The 6,745-nt window shown below is 54.6% G+C and overlaps 1 protein-coding gene across 1 annotated transcript in view; it reads left to right on the top strand.

The window, feature by feature from the left end:
- Positions 1 to 4,275: 4,275 nt before the first annotated feature.
- Positions 4,276 to 6,745, top strand: part of SLC45A3 (solute carrier family 45 member 3) — a 20,196-nt gene continuing 17,726 nt past the window's right edge. The window contains exon 1 of the mRNA XM_049634499.1: positions 4,276 to 4,366. The gene's annotated coding sequence lies outside the window, so the exon portion shown is untranslated. The remainder of the gene's footprint in view (positions 4,367 to 6,745) is intronic.

Genomic DNA, 6,745 nt, shown 5'->3' with positions numbered 1-6,745 from the left:
CCTGGTGGAAATATGGCCCAGGTGTGTGGGTATAATCCCTCCAGCTCTTTCTTGATTTTCCTCAGACTCTGCTCCGTCTCATTTCTTCACCCCAACCTCTTAGTTAAGGAGGCCCTGGGGCTGGTTTTCCTGCTCAGGTCCCTGGTAATTTCTCATCCCTCTTTCTTCCTCCTTCCTTCATCTTATTTTATCCTTTCCCTTTTTATTTTTTATTTTTAATTTTTTTTAACGTTTATTTATTTTTGAGACAGAGAGAGACAGAGCATGAACAGGGGAGGGGCAGAGAGAGAGGGAGTCACAGAATCTGAAACAGGCTCCAGGCTCTGAGCTGTCAGCACAGAGCCCGACACGGGGCTCGAACTCACGGACCGTGAGATCATGACCTGAGCCGAAGTCGGATGCTTAACCGACCAAGCCACCCAGGCGCCCCAGTCCTTTCCCTTTTTAAAAAACGATGTTTATCGATCCTTTCTATTTACAAAACCAATCTATGATCCATACAAGAAACCTGGAGATACAGACGTTTCCCTAGTGCACCCCCCACCCCGGCCCCCTGAGATCAAAATCATCCTTCCCACTTATAGAAAGCCAGTATTCACCTTTCGGTTATTTATTTGTTTGTTTGTTTTTTAAAGGAAGCTCCACAATCATCCTGGGGCTTGAACTCATGACCTGGAGACCAAGAGTCGCATGCTCTACACTCTGAGCCAGCCAGGCATCCCTGTGTTTTGTTTTGCTTTTTAAATCATTTCTTCTGTATAGACTTACACTTAAGTGTTTTTGTTTTTTTGGTTTTTTTTAAGTAGGCTCCACACCTAATGTGGGGCTTGGATTCAACTATCCTGAGATCAAGAGTCTCTAATCTACCGACTGACTAAGCTAGCCAGGCGCCCCAATATATACCTAATGTTTTAAACTTTTACTTTGGAACAATTTTGTATTTACAGAAAAACTGCAGAGATAATACAGAGTTCCCATATACCCTTCAGCTAGTTTCCCGTGCTGTCGCCGCAACCACGGTATAATGATCAAAACTGAGAAATTAACACAGGCGAAGTACTATTTACTAAACTGCAGACTTTATTCGGATTCTGCTAAGTCCACTAATGCCCCTTTCTCTCCCAAGATCCAATCCAAGATACCACATTGCATTAGTATAAACCTAATTTAAAAAAAAAAATGTATATCCCACTGTGCATACTCTTTCGTAGTCAGCTATTCTCATTGGTAACATATCATCTGTGTTTCCTCTATCAGTTAAAATTATTCTAGGTGTGCCTGCGTGGCTCAGTCGGTTAAGCGTCCAACTCTTGGTTTTGGCTCAGGTCATGATCTCATAGTTTGTGGGATCGAGCCCCACATCGGGCTCTGCGTTGACAGCAAGGAGCCTGCATGGGATTCTCTCTCTCTCTCTCTCTCTCTCTCTCTCTCTCTCTCTCCCTTCCTGGCGCTTGCTCTCTGTCTCTCCCTCTCCAATAAACATTTAAAAATAAATAAATAAATAAATAAATAAGTAAATAAATAAAATGCTTTTATGTTATCACCATTTTTAATGGTGACATAACGTTCTGCTATACGGATTTCGCCAAATTTGCTTAGCCAATGGTTTATTATGCTACATTTAAACTGTTTTTAGTTTTTCACCGTATGAAGAATGCTGAGATGAACACCCTTGCACATACTCCTGATACACCTCTCTTTGATTATTTTGCCGCAAAAGAAATTCCGGAAGTGGAACTGCCGTGTCCAGGGGACCCATGCCTCCCGCTTCCTAGAGTACAGCCAGGATTTGGCCCTGCTGGTGGCCTTTACATTCAAACAGACCGCTCACCCCTCAACCGGAGGCAGGCAGGGGAAGAAGCAAAGAGGCCGCAAAGGGACCACGGCCATTGGATGGTGGACGCGGCAGGAGGAGATGGGGACAAGTCCTTCAAGGCTTCTCAGCCTTCTTCCAGGCTAACCAGGCCCAGTTGGGTATCTTATCTCTATAGAAAGAGGATGATGCTTGTTCTGAGCCTAAGGATAATGGGAAGGGGCTGTGGGTGGGGGCTGGAGCAGAAGCTGCTAATGCACTTTTGCCAGCATCTTTGGTTTCTCCAATATCCAGTCAGACTATTAGCAGTTCCCCAAGGATGGCCCTGCTCCTCACGTCATCCCCCATTTCCTATAAATGGGAAGCGGCTAGGGAGTAGCTGTGTGTGTGTATGTGTGTGTGTGCGCACGCGCGCGCGCGTATATGTGTGTGTGTGTGTGTGTGAGCGCACACGTATGGGGGTAGGGAGGAGGAAGGAAAAGGGACATGGTGGTTTTCCTACAGATTTAACGGGGAACTGAGGCCCAGGGAAGCCGCTGTGCAGAGGGACCCGGCATTGTGAGTCATAGCATGGGTGTTAGGATTTTCTCTAAGATTCTGAAGTCACTGTGAGCCTCTGCCTTATTTCTGGAGCCCAGAGACTATGGGTATGTGTGGGTGGGTAGTAGTAATTGGACTGAGGGATTGCCTCAGTTTCTTTTTTCCGAAAACAGTAGCCATGTGTTGAGTTGCCATAAGGAAGGAATGAGCTAAGACATGGAAAGCATTTAGAGCAATGCCTGGCACAATCAGTAATAGTTAATGATTATTATCACACCACGAGGCTACACCAGCAGAAAAAGGAGGAGGGAGCATCTTCACAGCAGAGAGCCCTACAGCACCCTGTGCTGGGTGGGAGGGCCTTCACCTGGCTGGGGGAAGAAGGGTCAATCCAGCCAGATTGCTGGATGGGGTCCAGGACCTCACACCATGCTGTCTGCTCACTGCCCTGGGCCCTCCTTGCACTTCCCCAGGCCACAAGGCAGAAGGCATGTAGGCCCCTGGCAACGAGTCAAGGGGGCAGAGAGGGGGTGCTACTCCTCTGAGGCAGGACAAGTCCCTCCTGCTCCCAGTGTTCTTTCCCCAGGCCTCGAAAATACCGTCATCCACTCTCTCCTGTTCTGTAATTTTCCAGCTTACCTGGAATTCCCTCTGACCCCTGCCCTCTTTTCTGGGGCAGAGGGGACACCAGCTCAGGGACCCAGGACTCTACCCTAGTCTCTCTGCCCGCCACACACAGGTTTTCCAAAGGCTTGGGAAAGCCACTGGGGCTCTGGAGGGTCACCTGTTGGAGGAGTGAGTGCTGAGACAGTTTCCAAGTTAAAGTTGGTTAGTGACTCGGAAAGTTCTTGACTTTGCTCTGCTCTCTCCTGCACCCTCTTCCCCACGGCCACCAGGGCTCCATAGCTTCTCTCCCCCTTCTCCATTTCCCTTTCTTCTTGTTCTTGGCCTGTTAGCTCGGGTGCCCTGAGAGATGATCTGGCCAACTCCTTACAGAGACCCAGGATATGGAAGGGACTTGCTTCACATCACACCTGGTTGGTGACAGGGCCAGCACTGGGTTCCAGTGCCCCAGTGCCCAGCCCAGGGCTACAGCCAACTGGCTCCTCCGCTTCAAAGGTATCTTTCTGTGGTTTTTGTGGCATGCAAGTCAAGTAGCCACATAAACTGGATTTCTCTCCACCCTAGTTAAACTCCCTGAAGGGAAAAAGACACATGTGGGCCTCCCCCACCTCAAGGCCAGCCTGGGCCTCCAGTTCTCTGTCTCCCACCTGCATTGTTCCACTCTTGTCCACGGCATCCTGGAAACACAGGTGTTGGGACCTTGCTCAACAGCTACCTGACAAAGGGAACGTTTTACTGGCAGCGTATCGCTCCCTCTTCCCCATACACATCCTTAAGGAGACAAAAAAATTGAAATTTGGCTTTTAACTTCAGAGAGGGGGCTGCATTAGCTCTAAGGGAGCTCTTTCTGTTTCAGAGGAGAGCAAACGGGAGGAAGAGTAACTGGGGGAGGCTGTGACATCGCCTTTCAAGGGCTGGTCCTGGGCGGGTGGGGTGCAGCTCAGCCCTGGGACAGGCTGACGGCCAGAAAAGCACGTGCGGATAATGGTCACAGACTGGCCCCGGGGAGGGGAGGTGCCCCGTGGAGCCGGGCAGCTTTTACCTAAATGTTTTGGTGGCGAGCGGCGAGGGGGCGGTGCACTGCCCTAGGTAATGACAGGGCAGTCGGGGAGCCACGCGGGGGCTGCCCGTCTCGGTGGTGGCTACAAAGACAGCGTCGAGACCTCCCGCTTTCTTCCCCGGGGGACCAGCCCCACCCCTCCACACCCCTCCCGCACCCTCCCGGCCCGCCTCGCCCCGCCCCCTCCCGCAGCCCCAGCGCGCATGCTCTCTCCCCCCCGCCGAGCAACCTGGAGATTTAAAAGCCGCCGGCTGGCGCGCGTTGGGAGGAGGCGGGGGGGACGAGCTCGCACGCGCCGGCCCCGGGTGACAGCCGCACGCCTCGGCCAGGTAGGCGCGCGCCCCCCCTCTCCTGGGGGAGGGGGTCCCGGCGCGGCGGAGGGAGCGGCGCCGCGCGGCCGAGCTCCGCGGGGTGGCGTGTTGTGCGCCGCCCGCGACTCCCGGGGGAGGTGGCGGGCCCCGGGCGCGCCCCCCGTCCTGCCGCTCGGTCCCGGGGGAGCCGGGCTTTCTTCCGCCGAGGGCGGGCTGGGCTGGAGCGCCGGGTCCCCCGCTGTCCCGGGCCGGGCGGCGGGTGGGCGGGGAGCGGGCCCTCCCCGGGGGCCCCGGGCCGGGCAGACCGCGGGGTGGACCGGCCATTCGCTCCTGTTGCAGCTCCAGCGTCAGAGTTTTCTTTGGAAAGTTGCATTTATTTTCTTCCCTTGTCTCGGCTTCACCGGAAAGGGACGGGATGAGTCACCGCGGCGCGCACAGTCCGGGACCGGGGAGCCGGGAGAGGGGCCGGCGGCCGGGATGCCGCGGGGGTCCTCAGGCTCGGGGGCCGGCGTGCCGGGACGAGAGTGAGGGTTCACGAAGGGAGGGGTAGGTGGCCCAGCGCTCCCGGACGTTAGTCTTGGGGCCGGGCTGCAGGCAGAGTTGAAGCGGGAGTGTGTGCGTGTGTGAGCTCCTCTGCCCCCTTCTCCGCCTCGGTTATCCTTCAGGGGAGGAGGAAGAGGAGAGGCCCTTTTCTCCTCGCCTCCCGGGACTCTCGGGTAGGGCCGGTGGGAGGGACGGTGAGAGGGCCGAGATCAGCAAACAGGTGTGATGAGATGGTACCTGGGCATCTGCTGTAGCTTCTCAGGGCTTTGGGCTTAGGCAAGAGCATGGCCTGCTGGAGAAGCTCCCGGGGAGGGACCTGCGGCGTTTCTCCTGAGTGAGAGCCAGTGCTTGCGGAGTCTCCCGTTCCCCTCAAGCGCTGGAAGCCCCCCCCCCCCCGCCCCCCGCCCCGACTTGCCTTTGCCCTTGACCTCTGGATCAGCTTCCATCTTCCTCACACACTCTTGACTTGCTCAGCTTTTACCCCTCCCCCTGGGCTCCTCCTGCCACCCTGCTTCCTCTTTTCCCCAGGGGCCAGAGTTGGGGCTAGGGAGGGGTTTGGCATGGTGGGTACCTGGTGAGGACTTGCCCTTCAGCTGTTACACAGACCTGATCCCAGTGGAGCGGACACTAAGAATAGCCCAGCTGCTGTTTTGCTGCCCATAGCCCGTGCACCCAGGCCCAGAGTGACCCTTACTGGGCTCCTGGAAGCATTGCTCAGGGATGGGGCGAGGCCCTGGGGGCTTCTGGCTGCCTTTCCTGATGCACTTGGCAGCTCTCCTTTCAGAAGGAGACAGCCTTGGTGTGGGCTCACCTGCCCAAGGCCTGGGGGGCAGGCTGGCACAGGGGGCTAGGGAGGGGAAGGCCCAGGAGGGGCAGGCTGGAAGGGAAGCCTGAGGAAACCCATGGAGCAACTCCTCCTAGGGAGTGAGTGCTACGGTATTTGAGGTCACAGGCCCTTCTGTTGGATGGGTCCCATCCCCTCATTCCTTCCTTATCTCCTCCCCCCAGGCCTGTCATGGAGCCAGGACTCTGTTTTTCTAAAAGGCTCAGAAAAATGGAGCTTGAGTCAGCAGGATGAGTCTGAAGAGGAAAATACAGCTGTGGATGAATGTACAGCTGTGGACATCCAGGCCCCAATTAGAGTATGTGTGTGGGGTGTGCGAGGGGCAGTTTTCCTGTGTCCTCATGGAGGGTGTGGTGAACTCTCCTGCCCCGCCTGGCTCTCTGGGTTATCCTGAAGGAGGAGGAGGGACTGGACAGTGATTCTTGGTGGCCCCCTGAGGTCCTTCCAGGCCACCAGGTGGTGGCGCCCCCCACCCCCGCCTCCCCAGCCTGGGCAGGGCCCTGGAGGGAAAAGGCAGAAAGGTGGGGATGGTCCGAGGACTCCGAAGGGGAAATTACGTACCATCATCTGGACCATCAGAGCCTGACAACACAATATTGTGGATAAAAACCTAGACTGTCAGACAAGGTTTATATCTTGGCTACTCCACTAGCCATGGAAGGTTGGGCAAGTTACTTCTTCAAAGTCTCAGTATCCCTGGATGCAAAATGGAGATGATGATAATAATAATGCTTTACAGATTGGTTTTTTTTTTTTGTTTTTTTTGTTTTTTTTGTTTTTGAGAGGGAGAGAGAGAGGGAGAGAGTGGGAGAGGGGCAGAGAGAAGGGAGACAGAGAATCCCAAGCAGGCTCTGCACTGTCAGTGCAGACTCCAATGCGGGGCTTGAACTCCCAAACTGTGAGATCATGACCTGAGCTGAGATCAAGACTTGGATGGATGCTTAACGAACTGAGCCACCCAGGTGCCCTTACAGCTTTTTTTTTTTTTTTTTTTTTTTTTTTTTTTTTTT

The sequence above is a fragment of the Panthera uncia genome, chromosome F1 (genome assembly GCF_023721935.1).
Source record: "Panthera uncia isolate 11264 chromosome F1, Puncia_PCG_1.0, whole genome shotgun sequence".
Lineage (NCBI taxonomy): Eukaryota > Metazoa > Chordata > Mammalia > Carnivora > Felidae > Panthera > Panthera uncia.
This window is presented reverse-complemented; position numbering and strand designations above follow the sequence as displayed.